The sequence below is a fragment of the Macaca thibetana genome, chromosome 4 (assembly GCF_024542745.1).
Source record: "Macaca thibetana thibetana isolate TM-01 chromosome 4, ASM2454274v1, whole genome shotgun sequence".
NCBI classification, from domain to species: Eukaryota; Metazoa; Chordata; class Mammalia; order Primates; family Cercopithecidae; genus Macaca; species Macaca thibetana.
This window is the reverse complement of record NC_065581.1, coordinates 23209345-23227231: the sequence shown is the minus strand read 5'-3', so window position 1 is coordinate 23227231 and position 17887 is coordinate 23209345. Positions and strand designations below refer to the sequence as shown.

At 36.9% G+C, this 17887-nt stretch overlaps 1 long non-coding RNA gene across 3 annotated transcripts in view; it reads left to right on the top strand.

Moving 5' to 3' along the window:
* The first annotated feature begins 7312 nt into the window (after nucleotides 1-7312).
* The window catches only part of LOC126953006 (uncharacterized), a 204104-nt gene continuing 193529 nt past the window's right edge, over nucleotides 7313-17887 (top strand). For 2 of the 3 annotated variants that reach the window (XR_007725100.1, XR_007725098.1), the window contains exons 1-2: nucleotides 7313-7713; nucleotides 9656-9691. This is a non-coding gene — a long non-coding RNA (uncharacterized LOC126953006). Of the gene's footprint in view, nucleotides 7714-9655; nucleotides 9692-10366; nucleotides 10540-17887 lie in introns of those variants that run through there. The other variant, XR_007725099.1, reaches the window with a different exon arrangement.

The following is a 17887-nucleotide window of genomic DNA, read 5'->3' as shown; positions in this document are numbered from 1 at the left end:
TTATCAATACAACATCATCTAGATTTTCTTTTGATTGTTTATTATTTAAATATTTCACATTTCTGGCTTTGCATTCATAGACAGAAAGAGTAAACAATAATAATAAATTTAGACTTTTCTTCTTGTGATGATCTCACAAAAATTTTCTGAGAAAGGAAACAAAATATTAACAAAAAATGGTTGAATTATTGTGGTTAATTTATTCAATTGATCCTATATTTGCAAATAATAAAAATTTCAATATATAAAGTAATATGCTAATAGAAATAGATATATTCACAAGAAACATTTATCACAATGACATTGAACAATATGCATTATTTTATTTATGACCAGTGTGAATTTTTGGTGATTTCACACTGACGCTTATCGTGAATGGAGAGAAAAATCTAGCAGAAGCAAATGAAGGTGAATTACAGAAGCACATGTATTTTTTTTTTTTTTTTTTTTTTTTTTTTTTTTTTTTTGAGACGGAGTCTCGCTCTGTCGCCCGGGCTGGAGTGCAGTGGCCGGATCTCAGCTCACTGCAAGCTCCACCTCCGGGGTTTACGCCATTCTCCTGCCTCAGCCTCCCGAGTAGCTGGGACTACAGGCGCCCGCCATCTCGCCCGGCTAGTTTTTTTTTTTTTTTTTTTTTTTTGTATTTTTTAGTAGAGACGGGGTTTCACTGTGTTCGCCAGGATGGTCTCGATCTCCTGACCTCGTGATCCACCCATCTCGGCCTCCCAAAGTGCTGGGATTACAGGCTTGAGCCACCGCGCCCGGCCAGAAGCACATGTATTTAAATGCCAAAGCCCATTACAAAGTTATTTTCCCAAAGTAAAAATCTATAACATTTTCACATTGTATGCGGTTTTAAATTATCTTTGTTTTAATGTGAAATAGTGGATTATTTTGACATACATGTTTTGGTAAATCGAATTGCCTTTGATATTTCAGTTTGCAAGATTTCACTAAGGAATATTTGACCTTATGCTGTTTTATGTGCCTAAATATATCTATCATATTGAATCATGGTGAACCATATAATTTGACAAACACAGTTTGTTTCCTTTTTTCTGTCACAAATTTCTCCAAAATCTTGTTAACCATAGAAAATCTTCTTTTCTTTTTTATACATAAATCTCCTAGTTGCTCCTATACTTTTGAGAAACTTCTCTTGATACATAGCATTCAAAAGCATGTGGCAAAGGAAGTGACATAGGCAAATATTATTTTTATGCTATCTTTTTAGCAGACGATTGCCTGCTAAGGGGGAAATGATCCTGATTAATAAAGAAATTTCTAAAAACATTCCAATAGGGGGATTCAACTTAGGGGAATTTCAGTTGAAGGGATTGAAATACTCAACATACCAAAACATATTTTTTTTTCCAGCATTGTCCTGATACTATTTGTTCTGTCATGGAGTGGGATTTACCTGCTACTTTTGCCGTTGTTATCAGTATCCAAGCATTTTCCCTCCCATTTCCTCTCTGGGCAGTTCTCTGGCCCAGCTCAATTAAAGGACAAATCCATTGCAGTCTGCAGCCTAGGAATTATAATGAAGTCAGCTGTCAAACTCCTATCTCACAGCTGCCCCTCTGTGAGTAATCTGATGGCCACTTGTCAGCTGTTTCACCCAGTCAAGCACAGACAAAGGGCCTCTGATGGCCTCCTTTATTCTCATCAATCTACATTGAGGCAGATGTTGAAATCCCAACAGGAAAAGGTATAATTTGATTTAGCATTCAGAACTGCCTCCTCCTATTGATACATCAGATCTTTGTGAACTCGATATTCTTTTGTAACCATGAGGCAAATGACTTCACTGTTTATTTATTTTCCTCATTCTGCCATTGAAAATAATGCTTTAGAAGGATATCTGGGGATACAGAATATTGCTCTGTGGAACATACCACAGTACAATAAATTACTGGATCTCTCAAGGTGGAAGGAATCCAGGTGATTTTGATTTTTAAAAGAGATTTCTATAATTTTGTAAATACTCTAAAGCGAGTCAAAAGAATCAAAGAGCTGTGCATTCATTGTTTTATTTTTTTTTTTCTATCGACAAGGATGGATATTAGAAAAAAAATAGATTTTTTCCCAGATTAGGCAGAAGATCAAAGTGCAAGATTTGATTGAGAGAAATGAAGTAACTGATATTAATTATACTCTTTAAGTTTTCCATTCTCCAACCAAAAGATTGTAAGGAAGTTAGCTATTTTCTTAACGCAGCACTTCCTTTTTTGCAAGAATAACTTAAATCAATATACATCCTATTAAATGTACTCAAAACTGTTGAAAATATGTGATTTTGATGACAAGATTACTATCACTCTCTGACTACAACAGTTATATTTCCTACCTTCTTGAGTAAGACAAATAAACTGAAAACTATCTAGCTTCCAACAAAATAGTTCGTCTTCAGATTACTGAAGATCTACAATTCCCATCCCTAATACCTGCCTCTAAGTAATAAATGTTTCTTGATGATATTCAAATATAAAGTTCATAAAAAGTATTTACTGAAGACATGATTATAAAAATGGTTTGGGGAGCCAGCCCACTTATCTTAATATCTGCTTTTAAAACGGGAACAGAAATATTCATGGTTGCATATCTGGGGTTCTTTTACACTGAGAATTAGTGTCTTCTGCAACCCAGCTTCTATTTATTAATGAAATCACTTTCACCTCAGGCATTGTTCTTTACATTAATTCTGACTCTAGCTGTCAGAATGTAAACTTTATTCTTTTTAGTAGCTCTTTTAAAAGTCAACATAATTAAAATTATGAAGTAAAAAAGCAGGATATATTTTTCCTGCATATCAAATTAATGAAAGTCATTTTTCAGTAGCTTGGAGTACCAACTTTGCAGTATAAAACATCCATGTTTCCAAGAAGAGAGTAATATTGTAGATTGAAGTTCCATTCCAAGTATTTTAATTGCTGATATTGAAAGAAACACAGAGAGATAATATATGATTGTAAGAAGATAAGGCCAAATCTTTGGTGGTAAAACATTCCGTGACATTTAATAAGAAAATTCACTTTGACGCCAGTACTAGAAAAAATGAGTGATAGAAATCATGGTGTTTTGAAGAATTTATATTTAATATTACAGTAATGTTTCCTTATGGAAATGATTTCTATAAATGCTTTCCATGTCTGAAGATCGAGGTGGGATATGTGTATGTGTGTGCCTATGCACCCAAGCGCTTTAAGGATGACAAGAGTTTGCTGCACAAAGAGAAGATGAGGACGTAATCATTCTGCCATTCCTGGTAAAATCAATATCTGAGTGTCTTTTGTCTGGCCCATGAGCACAGCCCTGAAGTTCATTTGTTCTAGGAGAAGAGTAGGCTATCATAAAGATAAGAATGAAAGCTCATACCTGCTTGGGGTTTGTGTGTGAACATGGTGGTAGGATGCAGGAAGGCAGACTGGCCCTTGAATTTCTATTGTGTATTGTCCTAATCTTCGAACAAACAGAGGAGATCCTTAGACTCTGAGATAGCTGCTAGAAAAGAAGTTTATACAATGACTTCTTTTTGGAAGAATTGCTTATTTTAAAAATATTCAGGTAGCTCAGTTTTCTTCTATATGAATGATTTCCAAAGTCAGTTTGGGGACTGATGGGAATCACCTTTTAGGGTGTATGTGACGTCAAAACTATTGTCATAATAATATTAAAATGCTATTTGCCCTTTTTCATTCTATTTTCCCATGAGTACAAAGTGGAGTTTTCCAACAATGAATGAAATGTGCATTGGAGTATAGTGTTTTTAAATTCTTTTGATATTATTTCTAATATAATAAATATCAATGAATATAACCCACATAAGCAAAAGCTCCTTGCTCAGTAATTCAAAAGAGTGTTGCAATGGACTGAATTTTGTCATGCCCCCCCGCCCCAAATCCATATGTTGAAGCCCTAAGTCCTAATGTGACTATATTTGGAGATAGGATTTTTAGGAAGTAATTAAGGTTAAATGAGGTCATAAGAGTAAGGTCCTAATCTGTTGGAATTGGTGGCCTCATAAGAAGAGGAGAAGATCTCTTTCTTTCTCTCTCTTCACAAGCACAGAGGAAAGACCTCATTAGGACACAGTAAAAATGTGGCCATCTAGAAGCCAGAAAGAGAATCCTCACCAGAACTTGACACCCTGATCTCAGACTTCTCGCCTCCAGAATAGTGAGAAAATCAATTTCTGCTGTTTAGGCCACCACATTTCGTTATCATCTGTCTGAAGCACAAGGAGATTATGACAATTTAAATGGGTCGTGAAAATTCTAAGAACCACTGATCTGTATCAATAAAATGATGATACTGGAGTCCCCTCTAGGCTCAAAGAAGAAAACCAAAATCCATGAGCACATGGGCTGCAAATATGACTTTGAACAAAATAGGTAACACACTGTGCTGAAAAATGCTTTAAAATGCTACAGTCTTTGTCATAATAATGAGCTATGAGATAAATCTATAATACCTCTCCACTTACTCCAAAATTCTTAGCTCTGCATTCAAAGCCCTATGCTTGGGGTCACAATCTACTCAGTCAAGAGTATCTCCTACTATCCTCTTCTTTAAACCGCTTCTTTAGAAAGGAAACCTCAAATTTCCTTGGATATGCATTGCTTAATCTAGTCTCTGCCACTGTGTTCATGCAATATTCTCACTATATGTTTCGGGTTGTTTCTTTCAACTTGAATAACTTTCATCACTACCATCTTATGATGTGCATTGTCACAAACTGTCTTCTGAGGAATTCAGCAGCCACAGCACTATGTATGTATGTATGATGTATGTACGCATGTATGTATGGGTTAGTATTACAAATCTAAAACATAGTCCTGCATTTTTAAAGAGGCTCATATAAGTAACATTTTGGGACCAAAAAATCTGAGAAAATTAATCTTTTTCTACAACGCACTATGCATTACATATATGTTTTAAAGTACCGCTCTTCATAATCTAAAACATGTTCCATCACAAAGTACACTCACGTAATTGGGAAAACATTTCCCAACACATGCTTTTCTCTTTTGCATCTGTATTCTCAATGCTCTCTACAGTAAAGCCTGTGCCATCTATTTACTTGTGGTGGTGAGTGTAGGGCTATGCAAAATAATTTTTTTTTTTTTTTTGAGACAGAGTCTCACTCTGTTTCCCAAGCTGGAGTGCAATGGCGCAATATCCGCTCACTGCAACCTCCACATCCCAGGTTCAAGTGATTCTCCAGCCTCAGCCTCCTGAGTAGCTGGGATTACAGGTGCCTGCCATCTCGCCCAGCTACTTTTTGTATTTTCAATAGAGGTGGGGTTTCACCATGTTGGTCAGGCTGGCCTCAAACTCCTGACCTCAGGTAATCACCCGCCTCAGCCTCCCAAAGTGCTATGATTACAGGTGTGAGCCCCCGCGCCCAGCCACAGAATAAAATTTTTAAATGTGAAGCAAAATTATAGAGTTTAAACCTAGAAGTATATTTTTAAGATCAAAAAAGATTTTTCACACTGTTATGTCATCTCCTGTAAAATAGAATGAGCCCAAAAGTTTATGTTACATAATTTAGGTACTTCAGTGCTTTAGTTTTCAGTATATTATTGAGTTTACTTGGAGATTTAGTAAAGAAGGCCTGGCTATGGTTTATCATAACGGTAAATCTATTACTAATAAGGATCTGAGACTTGAAGAGGTTATGTATCAAGGTCAAAAACTCTAATATGCTAGAGTTGCAATTTAAATACAGACATTCTAATTCCAGAATCCATGCTTATAACCTTTCTCCTAAATAGCCTTTGCCAGAAGAAAAACAGAGTAAAAGGGAAAATTTAGAAGAGTGGTATTACTTAAGAAGCCCTCAGAAAGTTTTGTTGATGGAGTCAAAACCAAAATGTTGCCACAAGTGTGTAACACTTGACCCTCTCCTAACAAGAATTTGGTCAATTAGTTAAAGCAAATATTATTATTCTCATCTCACAGATAATGAAAATGAAATTGAAAAATTTTAAGGACTTGCTGAAGGTTAAAATGTTAATGGTTGAGTCTCAACTAAACCTGAATCTTCTGATTGTGGACTCAGCACTGTAAATATGGAGAGGTCAAGATGGAGAACAGACACTGATCTTGATTTTGTGTGGGATATACTAGACTGTCCTTCAAATATTTGTGTAACTTTTAGATTTGAAAACGCAACTAAAGAAGATTTCCTATTGAAGCAATTACCACACTAGGATCTCCTAGAGAACAAGTCAATACATTTTTTTCTGTAAAGGATCTTCAGAAAGTCAATATTGTAGACTTCAAAAGCTAGGACAGTCTCTATTGCAACCACTTAACAATGGCTTTGGAGCCCCCAAACAGCCAGATACAATTTGTCAACGAATAGTCATGGCTGTGTTCCAATAAAACTTCATTTACAAAAACAGACAACAGGCAGGATTTGGCCTGTCGGCTGGAGTTTGCTGACTCCTGTTCTAGAAGCTGATTAATACATTGCCGTTAGTTCCCTACCAACTACTGCATATAAGTTTTCCTTTAATACTTGTGAGTGGACAGATTAAGATTAAGTAAAATGTGATAAGATTAACCTTATTGTTCATTCAATGAATATTTATTGAGCATCTACTCTGTGCCAGGCACTTTTTTAGGTGGTAGGGAAAAAAATGTTAAAAGACAGACAAGGTCCCTGCTCTGGCAGAGGTCATAATATGCACCATAAATTAATATGTTTAATTTATGTATGTAAAGATTAATACAAAATTAAACACATAAACATAGATAATTACAGAACAGAAAAGATGTAATACGAAGGAAATAAACAGAAATACATGTTAGAGACTAGTTGGGTGGGTGGGTGAGTTTTGCAGATGGAGTATTTTAGGCATCTTAGTGATTGACATCATCTGTAAGGAGGTCACTTGTAATCTGCAACAAGAAGGCAAAGTTCCATGGGAAGGGTGTTCCCAGCAGCACACCCCTCAGCAGAAAAGGTCTTGGCAGACTCAGTTACAGAAAGGAAGTTCGTGTAAAAGTGAGAGGGGAAGCTGACTGAGCTTTTGGATTGGTGGGGACTTGGAGAACTTTTCTGTCTAGCTAAAGAATTGTACGTGCACCAATCAGCACTCTGTGTCTAGCTAAAGTACTGTAAATGCACCAGTTAACACTCTGTAAAACGGACAATCAGCACTCTGTAAAATGGACCAATCAGTGCTCTGTAAAATGGACCAATCAGCGCTCTGTAAAATGGACCAATCAGCGCTCTGTAAAATGGACCAATCAGCAGGATGTGGGCAGGGCCAAATAAGGAAATGAAAACTGCCCCCCCCAACCCCCACCCCCGCTCTGGCAGCAGCAACCCGCTGGGGTAGCCTTTGAGGCTGTGGAAGCTTTGTTCTTTTGCTCTTCACAATAAATATTGCTGCTGCTTGCTCTTTGGGTCTGCATGACCTTTATGAGCTGTAACACTCCCTGCCAAGGTCTGTGGCTTCATTCTTGAAGTTAGCAAGACCACGAACCCACCGGAAGGAAGAAACTCCGGACCCATCTGAACATCTGAAGGAAAAAACTCTGGACACAGCATCTTTAAGAGCTGTAACAGTCACCGCGAGTGTCCCCGGCTTCATTCTTGAAGTCAGTGAGACCAAGAACCCACTGGAAGGAACCTATTCCAGACACAAAAGGATGTCAGGAAAAGTGCAGAGTATGGTACGAAATGGAGGAGGAAAGGTAGGTGAGAGGCCAGGTTTTGAAGACCCTTGTTGCGACTTTGTGTTTTATTTTAAGGATATGGGAAGCCATCAAAGGGATTTAAGATGGAACATGGCACGTTCTGAATTTTGTTCTTAAAAAAGCTCACTGTGGTTGCTGCATGAATAACAGATTAGGGGAAAGCTATGGTTAAAAGTGGATGAGCAATAGTAGAATTTGCAGAAGTTCCAGAAAGAGAGGGGGATGGGTTGGACTAGCATGGTAACAGTGGAAAAGAAACAGTAGAAAAACGTGAGATTTACGTTGAAGATACATTTCACTCTTGCTAAGGAGATTCATGGGAAGAATTCTGGCTTGAGGAAACTCAGTAAATGGTTTTTGCTTACTGAAATGAGGCAGAAGAGATTTAGGGAGATGGTAGATGCAAGATTTCAGCTTGGAAAATGATAAGTAAGTTTGTGATGTTTATAGGACATCCAAGTAGAGTTGCATATGAACAGTTGGGCAAGCGCATCGAGAATGCAGAGACTAGGTTAGAGCTGGAAATATCGATTTAGGAGGAAGAGACCTCTTTAGGTGGTTTCTGAGGCTATGGGGGCAGAATGGAATGTTTTAAGAGTTCATGCAGATACAGCAGGCAAGAGGAGATGTTAGCACACTTGGGGCAGCACAACAATGGAGAAACATTTTGAGAAAAGACATTAGTTAAGGAGATGGAGAAGGAAATGCCAGAGAGGTAGGAGGAAAACCAAGAAAGTGTTTTCTCAGAAGTCGAAGAAGCCAGTGTAGTATCATTACCCCGCCTTAGAGGTTAGCCCCTATGGCAAAGGCTGCTGAAAGCTATGTCCAGTGACTATAGTGAAATGTATACTTTAATTGCTAACTTTAGGGGTCATTGATAACCATAAAAAGAACATTGGTATGGTAAAGAAGGAAGAGGAGCTGGGAATGCATGGAAGAGAGAACAGAAGGTGAAGAAATGAGTTCAGAAATTGTCTGTGAATAGAGAATTGATGTTTAGGAGGAAGATGCCAGGAACCAGGTTGGTTGGTTTGTCTCATGATGGGGAATGTTGGAGCATGTTTATATTATGATGAGAATGATCTGGGAAAGAAAGATAAATTTTAGCTATGTAGATGAGCAGATCCAAAGGCAGAGACTAGACAGAGAAATATTTGTATGGCATTTATATAGCATAATCTCCGTTTAGAAATCTGTGTACAGCTTTTTTAAAATGCCGTTTTGAAGTTTGTTTTGAAATTTGGGATGAGTGAATCATAAGAAAGAAAAAGTTTGTTTGGCACAATATTGATAAGTAAAATAGATTTAAGTTTCAAACCACAGATGAACAGAGTGAAATCAAAAAGAATAATAACCATACATGCTTGAATGAGAAAATGAAAATAATTTGATACTATCATGGTGCATACTGCAGCATTATAAATACTGACAAGTAGTTTTATAAAGTACTGTAAAATCAGCTTGTTCCCTAAAAAGTGAGATATCATCTTCCTCCTCAAACAGAAATTGTGTTTATACTTTTAATTTATTTTTCATATACACCTGTCACATCTATATTTGAATTAGGACAAATTAGAGAGAAATACTCAGAGCTATTTAAATGGGTCCTAAGGAGGTAGATTTTATGCCAATATAAATTACAATTATTACGCTGATGATCAATATTTATGTTGCCTCTGCCAGTTGTCTGAGCACTTTCTGTGGCATTCTAAATGAGGGGGCTTATTTATAGGACTAGCTATCTGCAGCAAGCCATCGAGTGAATCACAATCATAATATCATGACACTAATGCAGGCTGAACCATGACTGGTTTCCACCTGAGTGATGATATAGTTGTGGATGGCCCCATTTCAGCCGAAGTGGAAGAAAGCCATTATTTTTATTTACCAGTTATAGTATGTTGTTGTCACCTTTTTATGTGAAAGCTTTGTTTTCCAGGTGAACTGAGGAAGAAGATCATTGAGACATTGACAGGTAATGTTTTTGTTGTTACAATTGCCATTCTAATTAACTAGATAAGATGCTATTTGGGATTTTTGTACGTTTTTTATTCGTTTAAAAATCCATTTGTCTTGCTTGTTATCAAATCAGGCCAGATACATGTTTTTAAATTGCTCACGTTTGACCAATTTGAGATTCTCAAATCTCAAGGATTTTGAGAGTGAGGAAGATCTGGAGCCCAACATGGCATCACCCTGTAGTGTGAAGATGGCACAGCAGATAAGGGTATAAAGAGGAAATAAAGAAAGGACTTGCATTAAGCCCAAATTGTTGAAATCAGGCCTTAGAGTCTCAGGCCTAACCAGTCACAGAGCATATTTACTTGTAGAAGTAAGGAATTAGGAAGATGATGGGGAAATCATCAGAACATTGTTTCTTTTAGGCTCTCCCTTGCACTTTACTTATTTTTGAAAACCCATCTATATGCGTCATTGCGAGTAACTGAAAGGACTTTGTATCTCAAGCATATAGATATAATGTTGTGGAAAAGCACGTACAATTTATCATCAGAACACATAGATTTGAAAATCAGCAGCAGCTTGATTAGATTATGTGTTAGATGTGATCGCTTAGTTTCTTCCTGATGAATAACTTCAGTTTCTTCATAATGAAGATGGGTAGCATCATAATGCTTGCTTTATAACAGCTCAGGTTGCAGATTCACACACCCTGGTTTTAAACTCCAGCCCTGGCGCAGACATGCTGCCTGACCTTGGAAAAGTCACTTGACATCTTTGAACCTGAGCTTGTTCGACAGAAAAAGAGAACTCATATCACCTTGCTCATGGACCTGTGATTGATTTTGCAAAGGATTAAACAAGGTAATAGATGTAAATTGCTGAACATTGTATCTTCCAGGGAATACTCAGTAAATATTAACTTTTTTCTAATTCTATAGATTTCTGCCAGTTTAGGAGCTACCACTTTAGCTCATTTTTTCTCAGTCTCATGAGGTAGACTTAATAATATACCATAAAGTACTTTGATAGATTAGAATACTAGGGAGGTGGATTGAGCCCCCAAATATAGAGAATAGCCTGGTGCAAATGTTGCATATGTGTTTGAAAATGAAATAAAATAGAACACAAAAAGAGGATTTTTAGTATTAAAGTAATACAAACTCAATGTAGAAAAGCTTTATGTTATTCTATTTTGTATCCTGCAAAAGAATATATGGAGTACATTTTTTCACTATTATTTTTTTACTGAGCATAAAATTTTTTAACGCTGTGTATCCTTGGATTAATTTTCACACTGCTATAAAGAAGTACCTGAGACTATGTAATTTATAAAGAAAAGAAGTTTAATTGACTCCCGCATGACTGGGGAGGCCTCAGGAAACTTACCATTATAGCAGAAGGGGAAGCAGACACATCTTACATAGCAGCAGATGAGAGAGCGAGCAAGAGGGGGGAAAACTGCCTTACAACGCCATCAGATCGTGTGAGAACTTACTCACTATAATGAAAACAGTATGAGGGAAATCACCTCTATGTTCCAGTCACCTCTTTCCCTCAACATGTGGGAGTTACAATTCAAGATGAGATTCGCATAGGGACACCAAGCAAAACCATATCAATCCTGAATACTCATTCTTATTCTCCCATTGTTAAGTTTTCTACCTAAACTTGCTATTACAATAAGTATTATTGAGTGGAAATTACTGTTTATATGTATGAGTACCTGTTAAGGATTAACTCTTAGAAGGGATGTATGGGATCATATGTATAAACATGTTGAATATTATCAGTTTACCTCCTAGAAAACTGTCAACTTTGGTCTTCTACTAATCTCAAAGAATGTATTTTTAGGTTCAGACATAAACCCCTAGGGTCAAATATAGTCTAAAGGTATAGACTGAAGAAGAGAAAAGGTAGAAGGAATTGATGTGTATTACCGACATTACCTTTCCCCTTAGCAGTACTTCAGATTAATTTTAGCCACTTCTGCAAACATAGTTCACATCTCTTTTACTGTATGATCCTGTTCACTCAGCTTGTCCTGGTCCATACAGAGATAATAATTTCAGAAGAGCTATTAGAAGTGTTCATAAGAGTTCCTATTTATGTCTCATAACTAATACTTCAAGTCGTAAATAAAGCCTCTCTGGGAAGACGTCCATGGACGGTTTGGGTCAGTTGCCCCTCCTCGGTGCTCCCATGGCACTATGTTTCACTCCTACCATTTCACTGTTTTACAGTTGTTCTCAGGATTGTATTTCCCCACCAGTAGTTAAGTTTTCTGAAGGCAGACAAGGCAGGAAGGCAACAATTGGTTGTCTGTCTTGTTCCTTTTTATATTTTCAGGACCTGTCATGAACTAGGTTCTCACATAGCTGTTGAATGAAGGGAGGAATAAATAAATATCTGGATGAACGAATAAATGAAGTTATATTTAACCTCTTTCATGTTGGAAGCATAGAATTGTAGATGTCAATAACTCAAAAGTCACCTAGCTAGTTAAGTGGTGATGGTCATATGACTAGAATGAGTAAAATAATGGCATTTTATTGGCAAAATAAAATCATCTGATGCACAATAACAATTCTAGTTTGAAAGAAAAAAGTCCCTTTCTGGACTGGAAAAATACATTGAATCCATTGAAGTCTAGTTATATCTAATACCTTCTTAAATGATCTGATGATCTGATTTATACTTCCCAACAATTCTTAAAAATATACTAAATACTTGCATGCTGTTCTCTTAAACTTATATTCCTATAAATAAACATTGAAGTTTTCAGTAATACTTCTTAGGTAAATGCCTACATCTACATTATTAATTCGTATAGAAAATCTATCTGAGTCCCCTAAATGTACTTATTCCTATGTATCATAGACTTTTATTTATATTTGTTTTGGTGGCTAAAAAAGGGAAATAATGATATTTCTAAGGAGACTCAGAAATCATTTTCTAGGTTCTTTGGAGTTATTTTCTATATTTGAAGTGTATTTAACTGAGAACTAATCAAAAAATAAAACCAAGCTAAAGTCATCAAATAAACCCCACATTCAATTTGTACTTTGATTCCTTAAACTAGCAGAAGGGAAACTGTTTCTAAGCTCAATGACTCAGAGTTTCTGTTAAAAGAAGTCCATTTGTTGGCTGGGCAATGTAAGAAAATATGAACACTTTTAAAGAAAAGATGAGAAACTGATGGAGTTCTAACCAAAAGATAATTACAAAAAAAACCTAATCAAAATAAAGTAAAATTCTATATTTATCAAGGCACTGAGCCGAATTGGCTACAGATGTAGTTATGGCAGCAGATTGGACATTGATTGCACTTCCCAGCAGGGAAGAACAGTGAGAAAATTACTGAACTCAGGTTTGATTTGCTCTTGTGCTCTAACTTAACATTCTTTGCAATGGTGGGGTGGATAAGGCTAAAAAACTTCTGACCAGATGCATCTAAATGATGTGCTACAAAAGCTATACTCAGTGATCCCATCAGATTTGTGATTGTTTTCAAATATAATTGTGAAATTAACTTCTTTATGTTCAAGATCATTAGCAAAGTCAGATTGACTACTTTCATCTCTTAATGATAACAATAGGCAATAAGAAGTATGAGCTGTATCATAGTGATTACAACTGTCAATTGTTTACTGCAGATCCTCAAATAACGTCTTTTTGTCCAATGTAGTTTCCTTATATCGTTGATGAGAAAAGTATTTATTTCCGGCCTGGGCCATTGTCCATCAGTGTGGAGTTTGCATGTCTAAGTAGGTTTCTCTGGTTCCTGCGGTTTCCTCCCACATCCCAAAGTTATGCATGTTAGGGGAACTGGCATGTCTAGAGGGTCCCAGTGTGAGTGAGTGCAGGGGTGTATGAGTGTGCCCTGCCATGGGATGACAGCCTGGCCAGTGCTGGTTCCTGCCCCGCTCCTGAGCTGTGGGGAAAGGCTCCTGTCACCCGCAACCTTAAATTGTAATAAGCCCTTGGAAAATGAATGAATGAGTGAATGAAGACAAATCATTTGTGAAATAAAAATTCATGAAGTATATAATAATCGTACAAAGGCAAAATGATGTAGTACATTAGCACTCAGCAATCCTACAATATTTGTGACTGTTTTTTAACTGCCTAGTGGTAGGTGGTACACCTTACAGCTTTTACTTTGCAAACATTAATTCCGTGACTTAATCCACAGGACTATGACTGCAGTAACTAACTGATTCACCACTAATTACAAACTAGGGAAATCATTATCTTACTTGTTTTTAGTCATCTTCATTAAATGTATGTATAGCTCATACCTCAATGTTTAATATTAAAAGTGTTCTGGGTCTTTAAAAATGACCAGAAATCTGCCATAGGAACCTAACTCTTATTTATATCAATTAGCCTATAGTAAAATTCACTCTGTTTTATGTTGTGTCATTTAAAGTTGCAGTTTTCAATAACCTGTCTATGACATTGAGGACTTACTGGATTGTTACATTCATGATCATTCCAAGGCTTCTCATAATCTCTTTGAAATTATGGCAAGAATAATATGAATAAATTAGAAAAGTTTGTATATGAGCATTTAGACAAAAATGAGAAGTGAAACTTTTATTGTGATTATAATGTTAAATTTATAAAATTCACATTACCTTTTCTATCTTCTTATGTTTTGGCAGTGACACTGTCAGGGAAACCAAGAGCCAAGGAACTCATGACTATTGAGGTCAAATATAAAGCAGCAGTAGGATCAGGAGTGCGTAGTCACCAGGAGAGAGTCTGGAGATAGGGGAAAAGTTTAGAAACAAAATCCATGATTCAACTTATAGCTATAAAGGAGGCTATTCTGTACCATGAGTATGCTAAAATATTGAATTATCTGTTTAATGCTTTTATTATTGAATTTTTAATTATATAAGCAACACACACAAATTAGAAACTACAGGTAAGCATAAATAAAATGTATATCACCTGTTTTACATTTTGCAGTATAGATTTCTAACTTTTATAATGTATTTTAACACTTTTGCCCAAAAGTAAGATCATACTCCAGGTGTTATTTTGTAACTTTCCTTTTCTTGTGTTTAACTACTTATTTCTAACTACTTCTTTTTAAGTCAGTACATGTACCTCTATAAAAAGTATTCCTAATAATTTTATAAAATTCAATTATGTTTTTAGCTCATCGCTTAAAAATCAATTTTCTATTGCTGTTTTTAATGTTTTGCTATTATAAACAAAGCTATAATAAAGCTTTGTGTGCTGTGGGTTCTGTGCAGTCATATTTTTGGGAAATATTTCTCCATGTAGAATTGTTGGGCAAAAAATCTTATATATGTGTGTGTGTGTGTGTGTGTGTGTGTATATATATATATATTTTTTTTTTTTTTTTTTTTTTTGAGATGGAGTCTCACTCTGTCACCTAGGCTGGAGTGCAGTGGCGCGATCTCGGCTCATTGCAAACTCTGCCTCCTGGGTTCAAGCAATTTGCTGTCTCAGCCTCCCAAGTAGCTGGGATTACAGGTGTGCACCACTGCGCCCAGCTGATTTTTGTAATTTTAGTAGAGACGGGGTTTCACCATCTTGGCCAGGCTGGTTTTGAACTCCTGAACTTGTGATCCACCCGCCTTGGCCTCCCAAAGTGCTGGGATTACAGGCATAGGCCACTGTGCCCGGCTCTTATGAATATTTTTAAGGCTTTTGATACTGTATTCAAATTGTTTCCCAGAAAAGTGAAGGCAATCTAGACTCCTACAAAAATGTATATTAGCACTGTACCTTTACCTTTCCCTCCAAAACCTAACTACACTGGGCATACAGTATTTTTAAATTTCGAATATTATATGCCAAGTATTTCCTTTTGGAAATTTTGTTTGCAATGTTTTCTAGTGAATTTGAACATGTGAACTTTAAAAAAAAATCTACATGTACACATGTACAATTTGTATACTACCTCCTCCTGACACTAATGATCAGCTCACTAACATTATCATTTTATCATAGTGATTCATAGTGATATCTTAGGTACAAGAGAGCAAGAAAATCTTGCAAAGCTGCTTGAGGCTTAGGCTTAGAATCCGCAGCCCATCAGGACTGCCTCATGCTATTAATGACAGCAAATTATGTGCCCAAACCAAACACAGGAGGCAGAGAAGTACACTCCACTCACAGAGGGAGGTCAGCATTTCCTGGAGGAGGACATGTTTACTGGGAGGGATGAATAACTGGAGCCAATGATTTCATCTACCTCCTTCATTGTGGTGGTTAAATTTAATTGGGTGGGTTTCTTCTATACATTTTATAGAGTTACAGTGCCGTTATCATCATTCTTTTGACCAGATCCCACAGCTAGCCAGAGGGTAGGAAATCCAGGTATCATTAGGGGCCCGAGTGGCAGAAAATACAAAGCGCTTGACAGTGGTAGTGCCTATAGTCAACTGAAACATCCAGTCTGCCTAAGGACAAATCAAACTGAACTGAAACAGAACACCACCAGCAACAACAACAGAAACTCTTGCTGACCTAATAAGCATCTTTGTGGGTGGATTTGATTTGGGCCCCAAGTTTGAGACCCCTGCTCAAGTCAAACACCTTGATTTTACTATACCCTAATTTGCCGACAGGAGTAGTCTGGGCGGAAATAATGGTAGAATTTTCTTGTTTTACGCAAAATTTAGTAATTTCTCTTAAGCACTTTGTTGAAATGTAGTGAATTTGCAGTATGCCTATTGCAAATGTAGTGAAAATTGATTTAAGATTCATCTCTTGGCCCGGGTGTGGTGGCTCATGCCTGTAATCCCAGGACTTTGAGAGGCTGAGGTGGGTGGATCACTTGAGGCCAGGAGTTGGAGACCAGCCTGGCCAACATGGCAAAATCCCGTCTCTACTAAAACTACAAAAATTAGGCATGGTGGCATGTGCCTGTAATCCCAGTCACCTGGGAGGCTGAGGCAGAAGAATTGCCTGAACCCAGGAGCTGGAGGTTGCAGTGAGCTAGGATCACGCCACTATACTCCAGCCTGAGTGACAGACAGAGACTGTCTCAAAAAAAAATACTACTACTACTAATAATAATTATCTCTCAGATTCACCAATATATCTTAACATGTTCTTCGGTAAGAATGCAATTTTTAAATGTAATTTTTAAAACTCACTGAAACTTGTGGCACCTGTTTTTAGTGAATTGAAAGCAAATATGAATAAACTTTCCTTATGGGATTAGATTCTATTCCAGGGAGTAGAGTCATGTCTCAAAGTCAAAGATATCCACAGAGAGGGCATTTGTCTCTCGACCCCCAACCCCAGGGCTTTTGTGTGGAGAATTTTCCTTTTTTTCTTATTCTTTTCTATCATTATTTTTTGGCCCACATTTGTGCATTTCCAGCTGACTCTCATCCGTGGGCTATATTGTCAAGCAGTTAGGTTTTTCTCAATCCAGCCAACTGGATGAAATCTCAACTTTCATCTACTTAATTCTTCTTTAGAACCTTTCCAAAACAGAGGGAGGTCTAAAGCTTGCTTTTATTTCTGTCATGCTTATTCGTTAGTAACTGGAAGGAGAAAACTTTATGACAAAATCAGTACTCATTTAATTTACAAACCAAAACTTTGTCTTCAAAAGTACCTCCGGTTGTATCAAATACTGCACACAGTGGCAGTATTAGGGCTTAACGGAGAGCTCAGTTTCCTGATCTGACTAATGGGTTTGTTGTCATGCCACTCACAAACTGTTGTAGCATTGTGTGAGTTAACCCTTCTGTGCCTCAATTTGCCTATCTGCAGAATCAGAATAATAATAGTATGTATCTCATCTGAGTATTCTGAGAATTCAAGAACATGGTAAATGTTAGCTATTTTTCATCCACTAATAAGTCAAGACTACTGGTTGCTCCATGGCTCCTGGGAGAATAGAAGCAGGCTTGTGTCATAACAGGAATGGGCTCTGTTCTTGGCCCACCAACAAGTTAGTTGGACTTCACCTCCTGTCCCTCATTCATATCACCATGTGGGCTGATTGTCCTCCCAGAAGAATGAGGGATTTAGACTAGATGATTTTTAACATCTCTTCCAGCTTTGCACCTTTTATTATGAGAGATAGGATGATGGGGGCTCTCTTTTCATTACAGAAATAAAATTAAAAGACAGAACTCTTCGTTTGGTTCAAAGTTTTTTGTTGTTGTTGTTGTTTTGTTTTTGAGATGGAGTCTCGCTCTGTCACCCAGGC